This window comes from Periplaneta americana, chromosome 13 (assembly GCF_040183065.1).
Source record: "Periplaneta americana isolate PAMFEO1 chromosome 13, P.americana_PAMFEO1_priV1, whole genome shotgun sequence".
In the NCBI taxonomy this organism is placed as follows: Eukaryota; Metazoa; Arthropoda; class Insecta; order Blattodea; family Blattidae; genus Periplaneta; species Periplaneta americana.
In genome coordinates this window covers 38,015,362-38,033,348 of record NC_091129.1, presented here as the reverse complement: position 1 = coordinate 38,033,348, position 17,987 = coordinate 38,015,362, and the positions used below count along the sequence as shown (strand labels likewise).

General features: G+C 36.4%; 1 protein-coding gene across 3 annotated transcripts in view; it reads right to left on the bottom strand.

Annotated features, from left to right (window-relative positions):
- The window catches only part of LOC138711807 (uncharacterized), a 43,986-nt gene extending 39,370 nt beyond the window's left edge, over positions 1–4,616 (bottom strand). For 2 of the 3 annotated variants that reach the window (XM_069843057.1, XM_069843055.1), the window contains exon 1: positions 4,206–4,616. The gene's annotated coding sequence lies outside the window, so the exon portion shown is untranslated. The remainder of the gene's footprint in view (positions 1–4,205) is intronic. The other variant, XM_069843056.1, reaches the window with a different exon arrangement.
- Positions 4,617–17,987: the final 13,371 nt, after the last annotated feature.

Genomic DNA, 17,987 nt, shown 5'->3' with positions numbered 1-17,987 from the left:
TGTAATCTTCACAACTCCCAAATTAATAGAGCCTATGTCCATCTGCAGCTGATTGATGTCATACAAATCTTCGTAACACATATCATTTACGTGAAATGGTTTTCCCGTTTTCCTCGAAGAAATTTATCACAGAAATGAAAGCTTCTCTTGTATAAATGGGTCCACTTTTCAATTGGCGCTTCACTTTCCTACCACAGAATGCATCTTCGTTCTGTGTATGTCCCGCTATAACGTATTTGTGGATGATACATCTTACATTAAGAAACCTAACTGCGTAGAGATACCCGGCAATTATAAATTTAATTTTTTGATGAGCTGCGCAAATATCAGAGTAAAATATGAAACCCCTCTGCCTGTTGTCATCAGCTTCCTCTGTCAAGTGTCAGAACATATATGTTCGCATTGCGATCACACCTATGTGTCCATTGTATTCATCCCGAACATAACATTCACAGGAATTAATTTTTAATTTGTAGACAGTAAAATCAGTATGTTTAAATTCGATTTTAATAGAAGACCGATACATTACCTTTGAGCAATTGCATCACTGCTTGTAAATCGTAAACTTTAAACTGCAATAACTGTGTCTTCCGTAGTTTTTATCACCTCACGTGTGAGTGCGGATACAGGAATTATTTTCCAACTAATTTTTAATTGTATTTAAAAAATATATGTTTTACATTCAGTAGTAAACAAACGGCGAAACAATGTGTAACTCCCATACTCAACATTCTTTTCTAGATAACATGTCACGTAATCGTCATACATTTGTGAATTAGTCTTACAACCATCAATAAAAGTCTGGAAGTATTTGCTCGCTTTAGTGACTCAATTTTTCATATCGAATCAGTAAACTACCGGTAACTAATATCTTCTTTGATATTCTCATCAATTTTTGGCTGCTTATCGTGCTTTCCTCTTTTATCCTCTTCCATAAGAGCATTCGTAATCTTGTCTTGTTTCTTCTCTATTTATTTTTTTTATTTATGTATTTTATTTATTTATTCTGGTAGAGTTAAGGCCATGAGGCCTTCTCTTCCACACTACCAGGAGTAAAATACATAATAAAACAATGACAAAAATACGAAAGTCATACTTAAAAATAAAAATAATTTTCATACACATTAACAAGCTTACATGGGCTATAATGAAATATTAACTAACATGATACATAATTAAGTTATTTACAATTCATATCCTAATTCTAATTTATGATAGGCCTAAATGACAATTTATATACACACAGAGTAATATATAAAAAATCGGCTAACACTCACAAATCAATTTCATGTAAAAGTATGTAATTCTTAATTTTTAATTTAAATTGATTAACCGTTCGGAAATCCCTGACATGACGAGTTAGGAGTTCCATAGGCGACAAACTGACACTGTGAAAGAGGATGAATAGAAAGAGGTACGATGACGAGGAATGGATAATAAGGCCTGATGTTGATTCCGTAACGTTGTAAGATATTTAAAGCGAGTTCTCAGATATTTTGGAGTAGAAGTGAATAATATTCTAAACAGAAGAGATAAAGAATGTGCTATTCTACGTTCCTTTAGGCCAGTGACCGGCATGTTCCGTGCTCTGTGACGTCATACGACGTAGCCGCCACGCTCTTTGCTCGGCAATCTCTGCATACTGAGCACAGCGTGGAGAGAAGGTTCAACTGAACAGTGGTGGTGCGGGTCTATGCACTGACAGAACGCGATCCATTCATCTGAGGTAGTATGGGAACAGCACAATTAGAATACATTTGTACGAAAACAAAACTGTACAACCGTGATAAATCAATGTAACAAAATATTTTGGTTTGTAATCAAATTTAATATACTTACAATAATATGAAATTCATAATACAGTCTTGTTTGCATATATAAATGAAATTCCGAAACTGCTATAAACATACAAACATATAAATAAATACTTTAAGCTGTACTGCAACACTTTATCTACTCAGAAACTTGAAAACAGTGTTTTTAACACACATTTTTCTACATAATATACAGATTAAACTATATAGGCCCTATCTTGGTGAGTAGTATGCAAAGTATATTTCAACTTTTGAAACACACCATCACTTTGTGTCACTACCGTGCCCAAGCTAAACGCTTTGTCGAGATTTTTTTTCCTCTTTTCTCGCGTACTAATTTTGCAATATTTGGAGTCATAGCCTGGCTAACACACAAGCGAAGAATATGTTTCAAGTTCAGATCAGACAGGTGGTTTCTATGTTGTGGTTTGCAGATCTTCATACAAGAAAAGAACTGTTCACATACATACGTAGATCCGAATATGCTCAACATCCTAGCAGCAAATCTATGCAAATCGAGGGAATCTTGCCTGGGTAAATCTTCTATAAAATGTAGATAGATCATTTTGTTTTCAACAGTCCCGTTCTACTGCTGCACTGACGCCACTGCGCTGGTGTGTGCTAACATTAATACGACTCAACTGCTCGCTCTCCCAAGCTCTTGCGATCTGACTGACTCTTACGTCACAACTGCAGCATCTGCCGGCCACTGCTTTAGGCGGACCCAAGAAAGAACTTCAAAAGATGGAGATATGTGGTCAAATTTACGAGTATTGCAGATGAAACGGACACACACAGTATGAACACGTTGCAGTCTTTCAACTAAATTGACGGTTATATTTGTCAAGAGAGAATCGCAGTAATCAAAATGGGGCATCAATAACGATTGAATAATGTTTCTTTTATGGAAAGAGGCAGACAGTTTCGTAAGTGATTTAGAGAGTGGAGCAATGAAAATATTTTCTTACAGATGTGAGTTACTTGACTATTCCAGTTTAGATCTCTATCCATTAATAATCCAAGACTATTCGTGTATATGGGACGACTATTAACATCTAAAGAATTTATAAAGAATAATTTGCAGACTCGAACACTTTTTTGGTTATTGCGGAGAAAATAAAAGGCCACATTTTTTTCGTGTAATTGGTCTACTGCCACCAGCATATACGAGATCTTTCACGAAAATTTGATTTCAGGACTAGCTTCACCAGTTGCTTTCCTTGGCTTATCTCGATAAGACTCAAACGCTGAAGTTATGAAAATTTACGATCTAAAAAGTTGTGTCTTGAGTTGAAATAGTGTCGTATAAATTGCTAGCAATAAAGTTATAAATCTAAATGTTTGAAATTATCTTGCATGTCCATAACTTATTTTTAGCAAGAATATCATAAGTCAGAATAAATTTTAAATTATTCTTTCAAAATTGTAAATTCTTGTAAATTTAAATTTATATATTCTTATTGCGTAGTAAACATAAGACAAATTGTATTATATACTTCTTAATTTCAATTCAGGAATCCGCCCCTGAGCACGGGTTCTACTCTTTCAGGGGCGAGCTAAAATTTTTCTGTTTATTTATATTTTGTGTTACAATTATTGGCAAAATAAATAAATAAATAAATAAATAAATAAATAAGTAAATAAATAAATAAATACATAAAAAATGAGTAAATGAATGAATGAATGAATGAATGAATGAATGAATGAATGAATGAATGAAATGACTTCAAGACTAATTGGAATAATGTCATAAGTAGAAATTGTAAAACCAGGGTTTTAATATATTGATCGAAGACAGTCGAATTTCGAAATATGACTTTCTGGGCTTATAAGACTTTTGCTCCTAGACCGACTTAATACAAAATATAACTCTCTTGAATTCAAATTGTGGCAACCTGATTATTCTTATTTTTTTCCATAATTAACGTTACATTCTAAAATTACTGTATACCCTATTGATACAAACAAAACGAATCTTAGCTGTCTCTCTTCTCGAGCAATAAAGTTTCAACACAAGATGTAGCGTTCTTCGTGTAAAACAATGTCATGATAACAAAGCAAGATCCAAAGCACAATTAAAATATGCCATTGTTGCTATTAACATGAGTTATGACAATTTACCAGTTAAAAGTGCAGCTTGAAATGCTTCCTTCTATAGCATTAACTTAAAACTGCTCAATTTAGAGTTGTAACATCTTCTTGCAAATGAGTGACAGGGAAATAATTATTGTCTGTGAAATTGCTACACTTGAGAATTATATTCTCGCATGATAAAAGTTACAAGTGAAGGCTTTCTTCTTATTGAACACATCATAAAACGCAATGTTACAACACCTACCAATTAATAAAATAGTTCACTAAAGCCGACGACTCTGGTTAAATTATACTCACCAGACGAATAAACAAGTTACAGTATAAAGTACATAGCTACTACAGGTTTATTTTTCGAGGTAATGCCATTTATTCGCCATTTGATTTTAGTTTCTTTCCTTCCATATCATCCACGTGTAAATGAAAGGATAATTAGTTTAACAAGTGAGAAAGATATTACCAACGTGAGGATTCGAACTGAATTAATTCTATGGAAGATCTAATTAACACTTGCACTTCGAAATACCACTAGCCTCTATTCTGGAATTAGGTTGCACTCATTAAGAAGAAGAGAAAGCAGCTGCCTTTGTGTTGAACTATTAGTGAAGGCCCTATATGACACCATCTGATATGAATTCGTACATAACTAGTTCCGGCTCAACACACAGATTTGCAGTCGTCCGTCACTCCGTGGTTTCCAGCTCTCACTGACTTTTTCCCTTGCAGACTGTGTTTTATTATGAAATCGGTGGGACATGTTTGTACAATATCTTTCTAATTTGAACATACGCCAATTTTTTTATCGCATGTTATTTTAAAACACGATAACGGGTTTATACAGTATATTAAATTACAGAACCTGTCGTATAACACACAAGTACAGTATGACTCCAATCTGCGCGTAAGAGGAAAGAAGAAGTGAATTGGGAAGGTTCACACCCTCGATAGACTTCAACTTGCAGAGAGCTTAGCTCGCTTACCTCCACCAAAAAAGTACGGTCACAAGTCGCTACTTTTGCTGCGCAACTTTTCTACTGCAGCTGCAAAAGTTGCGTGTAGTGTTCACATGTAAAGGTACGGTCACACATCGCTACTTTTGCAGCGCAACTTTTGTACTGTAGCTGCAAAAGTTGCGTGTCGTGTTCACACGTAAGCCAAAAGTAGCGCGCTGCACGCTAATTTTCGTGCTGCGCAACCCAAGTGCTGCAAAAGTTGCAACTGGAGGTTGCGAGTCTGTTCACTCACTAGGCCCTTCTTTTGCAGCCGCAGTCATGCTGCAGGTTTCCATCTCCGTGTTGACTTCTCAATATACATTTTGTGGTAATGTTCGCATTAGGCGCTACTTATACAGCCGCAGTTTGGCTGCAGTTTTACATCTCATTGTTGATTATTCAATGCATTTCTTGGTTATGTCCGCATTAGTGTTTCAGACTATGAAGCTCATGCAGTAGCTTATTCATCAACTCTTTTCATTTTAATCTGGGCAACAAAACGTTAAGCTACAAAAAGTAAACGATGCTAAGACAAAGGAAGAATAGAAATACAGAATAATTTGAAGTTACAATGTCCTTCGAAACCTATGGTAACGGTGACGAATAGGCCTTAATGTTATGGTGTAAAAATTTTCGCGAGTATTAATAGGAGAAATGTTATTATTTTTAACAACTTTTCTGTACTGGTCCAGAAGAGAGTGAATTCTTTTAAAATTTGTCTTCTGAATTTCATTTGCCTTTTTTTTGTGGGAAACGACATTTTTTATGGGAAACGACATTTGCAAGTTCCACAAACACTCTCTTGTTTGAAGTATGTATACTATTTGTTTCTCAGTCCTAAATAATGTTTAGAAATTGACGTTATTTTAATTATAAAACTATTAGAAAAACACCTATGAACTTCAAATATAATAAACAGCATATTCTCACAAGCAATGTTGACAACTCTCCTGTTTGTAAGTTCGCTACAGAAAATAAAAAATAAAGAACTATATCATGAGCAAATATACTGTGTCTGTGTTGTACATTAGTAATTGCTACAAATATTTTCATCACATCAATCATTAAAATACATCCAAAGAATATAAAGTGCAACTGGCACATTTTGGTGGCAACCCAGTTCACACGTCGCTATTTTAAGCTGCGGGCAGCTGGTTCGGCATCCGCTACTTTTCAGGTTGCACCGTTGTTCACACGTTGCAGTACGAGAGTTGCGCACTATTATGTAGAGCAGACCATAGTAATTTCGCAGTATTAAAGTTTCATTCCTGTAAAATATAATAAATAACATATTAAAATTTCCATGTTTTAGGAAAAAACCTTACTTATTATTTTTATGCATGATTTTTTAAATTTTTTAACTGAAAAGTTTACATATGACAAATTAAAAACGTGTTGCGAATTATAATCGTTTGAATAACTCGATTAATTTCGCAGTACTACTCTGGTAGTTTCGAGTAATATTTCTAAAATACACTACCGGTCAAAAGTTTTCGATCAGCTATAAAAACAATTATATACTTTATTTCAATGTACAAACACATCGGAAAAACTAAATAGACCAACAAAATAAATATTTTCTTTTCTAGCCTTATGATATGATAGAATATTCAAAATGATATCCCTGATTTAACCACAAATCCATAGTTGTGATAGGAGATGAAAACTTTACAAGTCCTTGACATTTTTCAGGAACCGCATTTTGCACTGCAAACACTGTATACAGGCCTCTCCATTGACATCATTTTCGTACTACCGCCTGGAGAATGTAGAACGTTTTTCATCAAACAAAGATTGTGCATATTTTTCACTGCGGGAGTGCTCTTGGATATTCCTGAAGTAGACTGCCTTTCAATTTATGTTCTGGCTCTTCCGAAGAATGATCAAACGCTCTCTCAGAACTTGCAGCATACTTCCGCTTCCTCCATCTCCTTATGGGAGCTGTAAGAGGAAGAATAGTCGGCTCATATAGGGCTGTTTATGTGGAGCTTTCGATGATCCAGTTGATGTGGCGTAGGGAACAACTACCGATGCAACTTTCGCTGTTTCATGAACAGTTGAAACATTCAGGTCATCATGGAGACAGCGTATCTGTTGAGGGGCAATTCCCAGATTCACAGAACCCACCAATAATGTTCTATGCAGTCACAGACTGTTTCATTGTAGCCCGGAACAGTGGAAAGAAGTTCTTCCCTGCAGGTTTATATTCAAAAGTTTTAAGATGACCTCCTGGCTTCACAGTCTAACTCCTTCAAGGGAACCAAACACCGAGACATCAAGAGGTTGGAGAAGATAGGTATAATGAGAAGGAAAAGTTTCAAATACGAATCCATTTTACTTTCTGAATTTCAAAGCATACGGATACATGTGGCTGCTGTGTAAATCGATCAAGATCATCACAGGTCTGGCTGGAGGAATGTTTTCGGCGAAGTGACATAGAAAGTTCAAGAAAATCTCGGACTTCATCTATCTATTCTTTGACACTTTAACTGGACTCAATGGAGGTGCATTTTCTCGAAGATTTTCAGTCATTCTCAAATCTTTAAAAATAAAAAGTGGAGGCATGCATTGATCCATACAATTTACGGCCAACAAGACCGTTGTTGTTTCTCCCTTTTCCGCAGTAGCCTGAATCTATACCCTTTTCCCTTTTGGAACTCTTCGGGGAGAATATTTTGTTTGGTTTTGGTACCATATTAAAACCTGTCTCGTTAGATTCCAAATATGGTTGTGTTTGCCATTCAGTCCCGAGTTATCTAGAACTCTCTCTAGAGCATCACAGAAGTCATTGTGGTTTTCTCGTATAGCAACAACGGCCCTGTTGTAGGAGAGGTTTTCAGGCTGGCGCATGCACAAATCACGACGTTTCTTGAAAGAAACCCACCAATCCTAATCAGCCCTCTTATCCTCATTGGTGAAAATATTCTTGCTCCTTTCAGATGCCAATAGAAATGCAAATTCTTGAACTTAAGTTGCAGTAAGCCTAAAGCCAAGTTCTTGTATCTCGACCACATAGGACAACAATTCAGCTTCTTTCTCCCCAGGTAATAAAAAAGGATTTCCTTTCTTCACGACTGGCATTTTGGAAGGGTCAGGTGTGATGTTCAGTATATTGTAAGGAATATTAAATTCAATATTTTGCTGAGGGCTCCTTTTACATGAGTTTCTTTATATTTCTGACCATATTTACCTCCAGCGGGAAATATCTGTAACAAATAATACGGTAAATGTGTTAAATTTGATTGTTATTTGTTTTCATTTACATAAAACTGATTTTTGAGATTAGAACCCGGACCTTTATTGTGGACTATTAATATCTTGTAGGCCTATTTTAATTTTATCTGTTCAATAAATGGATAAGTATTAATAAATTTAACTTCCTTTTTAGCTAGCTAAAACAGGAAAAACATACACACAATGGAACGTATTTGATAGTGGTATCGAACCCGTGATTCTGTTGTATCAGTAGTCTATTGTTTTTTCTTCTACTACTCAGCACTAAATGTAATTAATCGCTATCAATTGATTTAGTAAAGAAAATAATTATCATTAAAGACCGATAATAATATTCTCATATTCGAGATGCCTACTTTCTTCCTTTCACTGCTGAAGTAACACCTACCACAATTTTATCAGCCAGAACTGAATACGAAAAGATTCACCGGCAAATACACATTTCTCAGCTACCACTTGTTGGATATTTTTCACTTACCACTCAAAAAAAATCTCCACACATTAAAGAATATAGATAGCTACTCTAATGAAATATTTACATTTCTTCAATTATGAAAATAATTCAGACAAAACTTCCGCAACGTTTCACAAGTACCCTCTTTTCACAAAATGTGACAACAGAATGGTAAATGAGTTTTCAGTCCTGTTGAAGCTCGACAGAGCCATTACTTGTAGTGCAGACGGTTCTAGGCACTGCTGCCATGTACTGGGATTTTTTACAGCATCAGATTTACTCGGACTACTACATAAGAGCTACTGCGAAATTGTACGTGTTGCGAATTTACCCGACTGTGCCCTACTGCAGCGCTGCAAAAGTAGCGACGTGTGACCGTACCTTAAGGTTCTTACTATGAGCTACGGTGCACACAAACACTTGGTGCCACGAGAGAACGAATGACCTCTAAGCGTACTGTGGCTTAGTAAAAAATGTTGATGCCAATTCAGTTCAGGCACTGGTACCGAGCAAATTACAGGCGGTAAGAGATGTCTGTCAAGCGGACGTCTTTAAACGTGCAACAAAATATTCAAGTTATTCGTCGAATTGAAAACGGCGAAAATTGAAAAAAATTACAAAATTACTGCTCCCACGTGATTCATAATATCGTTGCACGCTCGGCTAAAATATCTACTCAAACTCTAAAGACAAACCGGAATACTCACATATGAATTCGAGAGGACGACAATAAAGAAACCTTATGTAAAATACATCAGTCATTATGCTGCAGGCACGACTTTTATCAGAGCAAATTATTAAATACTATTTAGTTTTTCAATTGAAACTGAGAGCTACTAAGATGAAACGAAAGGGCACTCCTATGAGCGGCGTGCCAAAATCGTCATGAATGTTGTTATATATAATGTGAATCGAACTATGAAACGACCTCCAAGATTCGGCCCATTGCTTTTTGCTGGTACTGTACAGAACGAATAGAAGCTCAACAGACGCAGACAACAATTACCTATTTCTTCAGATAATTTTCTGAAAGTTGCAAAGGTAATGCTTCGTGTAGAATTATTGTCTTGGACTAGTTCGGTTCAATCTCATGCTTTATAAATAAATATTATCTATTCCATAAGTATGTAAAATTTAGTTATGTTATTGGCTTTCTTTGTAATAAATTAAAGACTAAAGAACTTCGAAATCAATTATGTGGTTCAATTATTTGTAAATACTGTAGAATGATTAATCATTGAGTAAGTAATTTTTTGAATAGTCGAAATAATCCTGTTTCCATACATTTTATATAATTTGAACATTTACTAATTTTTTGTGACTGGATTCTCTCCCCCCCAGTTAGTCAAAATTAGTGAGTTTATACTGTAATTATATCGATTCAAACTGCAATAATATTTTAGTGCAATAATATATGATATAATGCTGAAAAAAAAAAGAATTTTTGCATAGAAGTGTTGATAGTCATTACTACTATTCTTATATTATTAATGTTATTATTATTATTATTATTATTATTATTATTATTATTATCATCATCATCATTTCGACTGTCGAGAATGGTAATTGTAACTTTTGGAAAATGTAGATAAATCAGATTCTCTCAATTCACGCGCCAATCTTGGACCACGCAGCTGTAAAAAATGTCGTCCTGCTTTAACTGATCACAGAATGATATTAAATAGGATATTGTTTTCACTTTAGTGTAATTGAAAGTCGTTACCAAACAAAATAAGAGGGAGTGTCAATAAACTACAAACTGAGGTACGTACATGTAGCTACCAATATTATTCAGTGGGGCGCCTAAACCTATCACCGCTAGATGGTAATATTATGGATGTGTACACAAGCGAAACAAAGAAGCAGCAGTTGCAAAATGACGGCGCCATCGCGCGAGTCTACCATTGGAAACTTGATAAGAGCACTGATTCATTCTATGTCCCGGTCTGGTAATGGTGTACACAAGACTAATCTGTGGCTATCCGAGATATAGTCCTCTTCATCGTATGTCCTCGGATCAAATTTCCAACCTGTTGCCTCCATGAAAAATCTCCATTGGCCGACAGATTCGTTGTTCGATACTTGACTATCCTTCAGAAAACTTCTGCATCCAATTGTAGAGAGCTTCACGCTACAGGCAATAATCAACATACCAGTGGCGGCTCGTGCCTTTCTTGGATGGGTGTTCACAAGAAAAATGAGTAATGAACACACTGATATATTCTCGTATAGCTGAGTCACACGTCAGAGATAAACCAGTTCAAATATGCATGTACCAAATCTACGCATATAAACCAAAATTAAAACCATTAAAGAAGAGTAGAGTAAAATTAATTCATAGGACTCACCTTCACTGCTGTTGTAGATGGTGTTGAAGATCTAGATTTATTTGTAGAGAAACTCCATGCGCCTAGTTTTGAGAGATGCAAACTTATCAATAACTTTATTATTGGAGTCTCTAATGTAGTTAACAAGTTTTATTTTCTTCTTTTTTTTTTTTCCACTGCCAATATGGCCAATGTACTTAGTCGGTCTTCTGTCATGGTGCGGAGGAATGTTTTAATCCTCTTTTAATTTAACACACAATTTTACACACGTCCGTCTCCAAACTTCAAGTGTTACTGTTTCAACTTTCAATACGCTCCATTGCAGCTCGTATTTCCCTTACTTTGCTGAACAAAAGACAACAGAATCAGCTACCGTGCATAATGGTATTTTGAAAAGAAAGAGTAAAGAGAGAAAACGAGGCAAGAGGGAGAAAAGAACACGATGCCAGACCCAAGGGAGATGGAACATCTCTATTTCTCTGTCGCTAGCACGTTCAGACCTGTGCGAGCAGAGCTATTGTAACCATTGTAACAAACCAGAAAATATTCTCGCCTCAGGCTATTTCACCCTGCTAGAGTAAAATTGTGCGAGCTGCTGTCAACCTGTCTAATGGAGATTTAAAGACACACGACACACGAACGGGACACTCTCTCGAGACGAAAAATGTAGGAACGTCCTTGCATATTGGTAAGTAATAGATGTAATAATAAGTTATTAATACAGTAATATGACTGTACCATTATTGTTGGTTTTTAAGGTGTCACTTGCTCCTGTGCTCATATAGAGGAACCGCCGCTGCAACATACATAGATAGCATTTCTTTACAAATAACCTTTTCTCTCGGATCCTTTGCCCAAGAAAGTAGCAGAACATAGTGCCGCTCAACAATGGCGCACTCCTGCAGAGTTCCGCCATTTTGTAATTGGTGTTCTTTGTTTCGCTTGCACCGCTTGTGAGTACATCGATCACCTTGACATAACTACCATCTTACGGTGCTAGCTTCAAACTTCTCATTAAAAAATATGTTGGTTTGTAGTTCGCCACTATGGAGTAACAGTTAGCATGTGTGATGGTGAAACCAGCGGGCCTGGGTTCAAATCGTAGTAGGGTCAAATTACTTGGTCGATGTTTTTCCGTGGCTTTCTCTCCACCAATTAAGAACAAAAGCTGGGTTAATTTCGGCGCTGGACCCTGTACTCATCTTGCTTGTGTTATCACCTTTTTCTCATTCAGAAGCTAGATAATCAAAACAGTTGATAAAGCATCGTAAAATAAGCAACTAAAAAAACTTCGATTTGTAACTTAGGATTACTGACTGACCTAAGTATGTATTTCGGTCTTGATACCGAATATTACTTTTGGTATTATTGCCTTATAAAATCTTCACCGCTTATCATGTTTCTATTGGCGGCAGCTGTAATTATCACAAAGCAAGGCGATCCAGTTGATTATATCTAAATAGATATAATGAACTGTATCGCCTTCTTCTGTAATAATTAATGTCTCAACACTATTGTAAAGTAGGTAGTTCATTGTATGGTTAAAGGAAATAAGATACAGAGCTAAGGAAAATGTATATCTCGCTTAGTAGTGTTTAATCACGTCACAACTCATATTACGTGCATTACATAAATTTAGTCGCTCAGATAGCAGAGAGAAGGAAGAAAGGAAACCGGAAAAAAAATGGCGCTCCAAAATCATATATTCTTAGTTCTATATTTCTTGTGGTTAACTCTAAATGCGACCATGATTCCTCTTAATTTGTCATGATATGATATATGCCCGTATTTTTATTTCTACTTACCCTGAGCATGTATTCGCGTATCCCCGGAAGTACATGTATGGAAGGTTGAATATCACTGTTACAGATAGTAGAAGAGAAAACTTTATCTTTACCACTGTCTTCACAGTTATTTTCATCATGGTCTAGACCAGACCTGCACAAAGAGCACTCAACGAGCGCGCGCGCTCCTTCGGAGCGGGAGAGCGGTGTTTACCGCTCGCCGAAACGGAGAGGAAGATACGTCAGAATGTCATAGACTTGCTATAGGTAGAGGAGAGGGAAACGACCACTCAGCTATCTAGTGAAGTGCAGTGTGTAGGCTTATTCTCAGTAACTGTTTCATGCTACTTACCTACTGCTAAAGTAGAGTATGAAAGAATCTAAAAGACGGAACATAACATTTAACATTTAACGATTTACAGCTCGAACTTATTGATCTTCAATGTGACCTAAGAGCTAAAGATCGTTTGAATAATACTACTAGCCTGGTTGAGTTTTACAAGACTAAAGATTAGCAAAAATATCCACGACTACACAGGCAGGCTGTGAAAATGATTGCTATGTTTGGCTCAACATTTATATTTGTGAGCAACTTTTTTCTATAATCAACTTTAATAAAAGCAGACATCGAACATGTGTAACTGATGTTTCATTACGATCAGTAGGCTACTGTTCCTTTTAGCTGCCAACAGCATAAAACCTCGTTTTGATGTACTGATAAATAAGAATATAACAAAATGATATTGTACATTTAAGTAGCTATAGAATTTCTATTACTTCTGTAAAATAAATATTTCTTTATTAATTAATAATAGCCCAAGATAGTTTTGCAAACACTGAACGGCAATTCATTTCATAAGCATTCGTAATAGCACTTCCTTTTGTGTATATTTTGTACGAGATCACCCCTTCTTCCAGTCCACCCTTATACAGAGCGCAGCTAATATCTGCATTCCGCTCATGAGCTGTGAGCCGGCTCGGAGAGCGCAAACCTTGTGCAGGCCTGGCCTAGACGAACTGAGGGTGACTAGGCCTATTAAAACCTACCTGTCCAAATATTTTCTTTAATTATTGACACATACACAGAGTGATTCAGGAGGAATTATTAATAGGTCACGTTTAGTAGCGACTTATGAGAGTGGAGAATTTGGGCAAGAGGAACCTCGCACCTATGCGTGCAATACAGTATGCCAACCTGAGATAACATTCAGTATCACCCGTTCGGAAACATTACCGCTCCATAGTCTGCCTCTGTGCAAAGTCATAGCTTGCGGTTAGGGGAGAGAGGGATATCAAAAGGTTGTAATGTTTTTTTAGTTGGTTATTTAACGACGCTATATCAACTACGAAGTTGTTTAGCATAGCTGAGATTGGTGATAGCGAGATGGTATTTGGCAAGATTTGGCCGAGGATTCGTCATGGACTACCTGGCATTCACGTTACTGTTGGGGAAAACCTCGGAAAAAACCCAACTGATATTCAGTCCAAGCGGGGATCGAACCCGCGCCCGAGCGCAACTTCAGATCGGCAGACAAGTGCCTTAACCGACTGAGCCACGCCGGTGGCTGTAATGCTTTTCAATACTCTGCTAAAAAGCATGGGATTTTAGCGGAAGAGATCACAGGATCGAAGATTCATTCGACACCGACCGAACATTGTTGATTGGTGTTGGAGGTTGCATGAGTATCACAAAAAAATGTTAAACATTTTAGAGCAGAGCAAAGACAAATATTTTACCTGTATAAATATTGGATAACTCCGATTTGACTTTCAAAAAATGCTGACAAAAAGTAAAAAATGTTAGCGATTTTGTAAAAGGAATACTGTCCAAAAGGCTTATAATAGTATATAAGTTCATAGTTCAAAATGTGGTTTTATTGATGGTTGTCTTCTCACTTATAAATGTAGCTCACTCAACTGCTAGTGACTACCACCGATGGAAATGGTTCAGAGAGTGAGTAATTCCAAACTTGCCAGCTGCCTCCGTAATATCCCTTGACAATGACCCCTAGTAGTCTTTGACGTACCAGACAAAAAAAGAAATTGTCGATTGGTTGAGGTGATTTGGCATCCCTTGTGGTAAAAGAAGCCCAAAACAAAAGATAAGGCGTTTGCTCCGAGAGAATAAACACAGGTGGAGAATTTTCCTTAGGAGCTCTAAAGAAAATGGATGTATAGAGAGTAAATAAAGTTTCTGCGAAAGACTGGCAAGTTTATTGTCCCCATGTAGTGAAAATTGAGGGCGAGTATTGGCAAAATGTGTACTAGAGTCTACTGTGAACGAAATAATTCGATAGGGTGGAGATGATGGCAGTGACAGTGATGATGGCTGTGGGCATGGTGTTGGTGATGATAATAATGATGATGATGATTTTGATGGTGATGATGGTGATTATGATGATGAGGAGGAGGAGAAGCAAGAGAAACAAGAAGAAGATGGCGATGGAGTGAATCAGAAGATGATACAATTCAGGAAAGTGCTAGTGATAACTGTCTTTGCTATTCACTTGGAGTCAAAACACACTCTGCTTTAAGTGAGAGTAATAACATATATATATATATATAAATACTTGGGGTGTACTATAAGCAGTAACATGAGCTGCCGCCAGAAAATCAAATGGAGGATAGCTTGGCAAAGGAAGCGTTTAATAGAAAAAGGAGCATCTTCTGCAGACCTCTGGAAAAAGAGTTAGGAAAAGATTAGTAAAGTGCTTTATGTGAAGTGTGGCATTGTATGGGGCAGAAACATGGACATTATGACAAAGTGAACAGAAGCGACTAGAAGCATTTGAAATGTGGATATAGAGAAGAATGGAGCGTGTGCAGTGGACAGACAGAATAATAAAGACTGAATGAAGAAATAATAATGCTGATACTGATTAGGAAGAGGAAAATGAATTGGATGGGACACTGGTTGAAAAGAAACTGTCTACTGAAAGATGCAGTGGAAGGAATGGTAAACGGGTGAAAAGTTCAGGGCAGAAAAATATATAACAGTACAGCATTTTATATTGCTTGAAGTTCAATAACGTCATAAGGAACATGTGCAGTACATAATATATTCGGTAATGAGGTTTTTGTTTAGTCAACTGTCAGAAGCCAGGTCTGAACCTCACAAGTGATACCAGCTTGGCACCGCTTATGAGGCAACTAAGGCAGGAGATAAATGAGATAGATGACCATTTTCTTTTCCCGTCAATAAACATAAATTACGTCTTGTCATTATCTCCATAGAGCGTAGTCTTGTCTCCTTTGCGTAATACCACTATACCTTTGCTGCGGTTATAGTGTAAAATGTTTTTATATGCCATTACTATAGTCGCGACGCTCTTATTCCCGGCGGCGTGACTCCTCCTCTTTGCTTACGTCTTAGGAAGTGAAGCTCTATAAAGTCTAGGTAGGTAGTATCGTTCGCCATTTTTGTTCTTTCGTTGCCGAGCTACCATACGAGGAATCTATTTGCCACACCGCTAAACATTATCATATCGTAGCTCCTATGATAATAAATCAACTGTAATTCAGCACATAATTGAGCGGCAAATAACGTCTTCGTGTGCTGTCTGCAAACACCAACGAAAGTGCCAAAATGGCGGGCGATTTTATTATGCATTTATCGAGCCTTAAGAAATGAATAACGTCTTCATATGCGAATCACAAGACGCACACGTTTAAATGTAGCCGACCTGCAACGCGATTGGCTGCCGGAAATTAGAGCACGTGACTATAACAGTAATAACTTGTTAGTGTAGAATGCTGTCAACGCATCTCCAGTTATCGCGATTACGTCATAATCATGACTTGGGAGTTCCACTCGCTACTAATTTAGCGCTACTGTTCCACAACTTACGGAACTTACTTCTTAAGACATTTCGAGCGAAAATTGTCAAATAAATATAGGTCCTATTCTCAATATTTTCAGAGTTACACTAATATGAAGTTGACTGTAAAATACATTTATTTATTTAGTTTTATTTCATTTTCATTTATTTATTTATTCTGGTCATTAGGTCATCTTTAGATTTAATGGTGAAAGAATATTATAAATAGAGAATGAACTATTCAGAAATATTATTTCTTTAATTGGCTTGTATTCTGAAGCTAAAAATGTGTTGTGAATTACTTAGTTGCTCCTTACAGAATTATTTCTCTCAATTTTTAACTTGCGTGAGTACAATGTAGTTTTATAGTTAAAAATTGAAAAAAAATCGGTACGAAGCAACAAAGAAATTCACAATCCATTTTTAGCTTCAGAATATTAGTGACTTAAAGAAATGATAGGCTACTTCTGAATAGTTAATTGGGTCCTGGTAAATTGCCACAAAACCCGAACAGGTAAAGATAATTATAAGAACGACATATGTTAATTGCCACAAAATTACCTGGGGTCAATTTTAGAGTTCGTATCTGCGAGATATATTACTTGCCACAAAACTACCTGCGGTAAATTTTGTGGTTGGTACCTGTGTCGATCAAGTTGCTTATGTTTCGTATCAGTGTCTGTCAAGGTATATGGATTTACTATAAGGTAGAGCCACTCGGCAATTTCCGCTAGCAGACGAACTCGTGACGTCACTTCGGAAGCTCGTTAGCCACGGGATGCATTATGGCCTCCTAGCACCGAAGTATTTGTAACAAGTTATCGCACAAAATTCTTTTAAACGACAATTTGTTTTTTGTTTAACTTTTATTTGTGAGGAAAAATGTACCACTCACAAAAGGAAACTATATTAAGCGTGTCTTATCCCTATGTGTTACAAGTAATTTCATCTTCTAAACTGGAGAAGAGTTTGTACGAAATAATATTTTTGTATCAGAAAATATAGTTACCCTTCATAAGAAATGTTCGTTATTAAATAGAACAATTACATAGTGAATGCTAATAATTTCCTAACATAATAACAATGACAGAAAACATAACACATTAATAAATATTATTAGAACATGCAGAAATAATAAAGCCATGGGTAGGCCTAATTATTTCTGATAGTAGGCCTATGTATTTTAATTAATATAGGCACATAATTTTTCCATATATATTACTATATCATTAGTCCTATATTTTCAAATACTCGTTACAATACACATTAAGCTGATTATTAACATAACTCACTTAAAGCTATAAACTATATTAAATGTTACAAACATATTATGCTTGACATCTTTGGACCTAGATTGGCTCTAGAGCCCTTTCAGCCTCATTTAAAATTACCATGACTCCACGGGGTGAAGTCGGTTGGAGAATAAAGCTAGCCACCTCATGCCATTCATTGACTATGAATATGTGAAGTTGT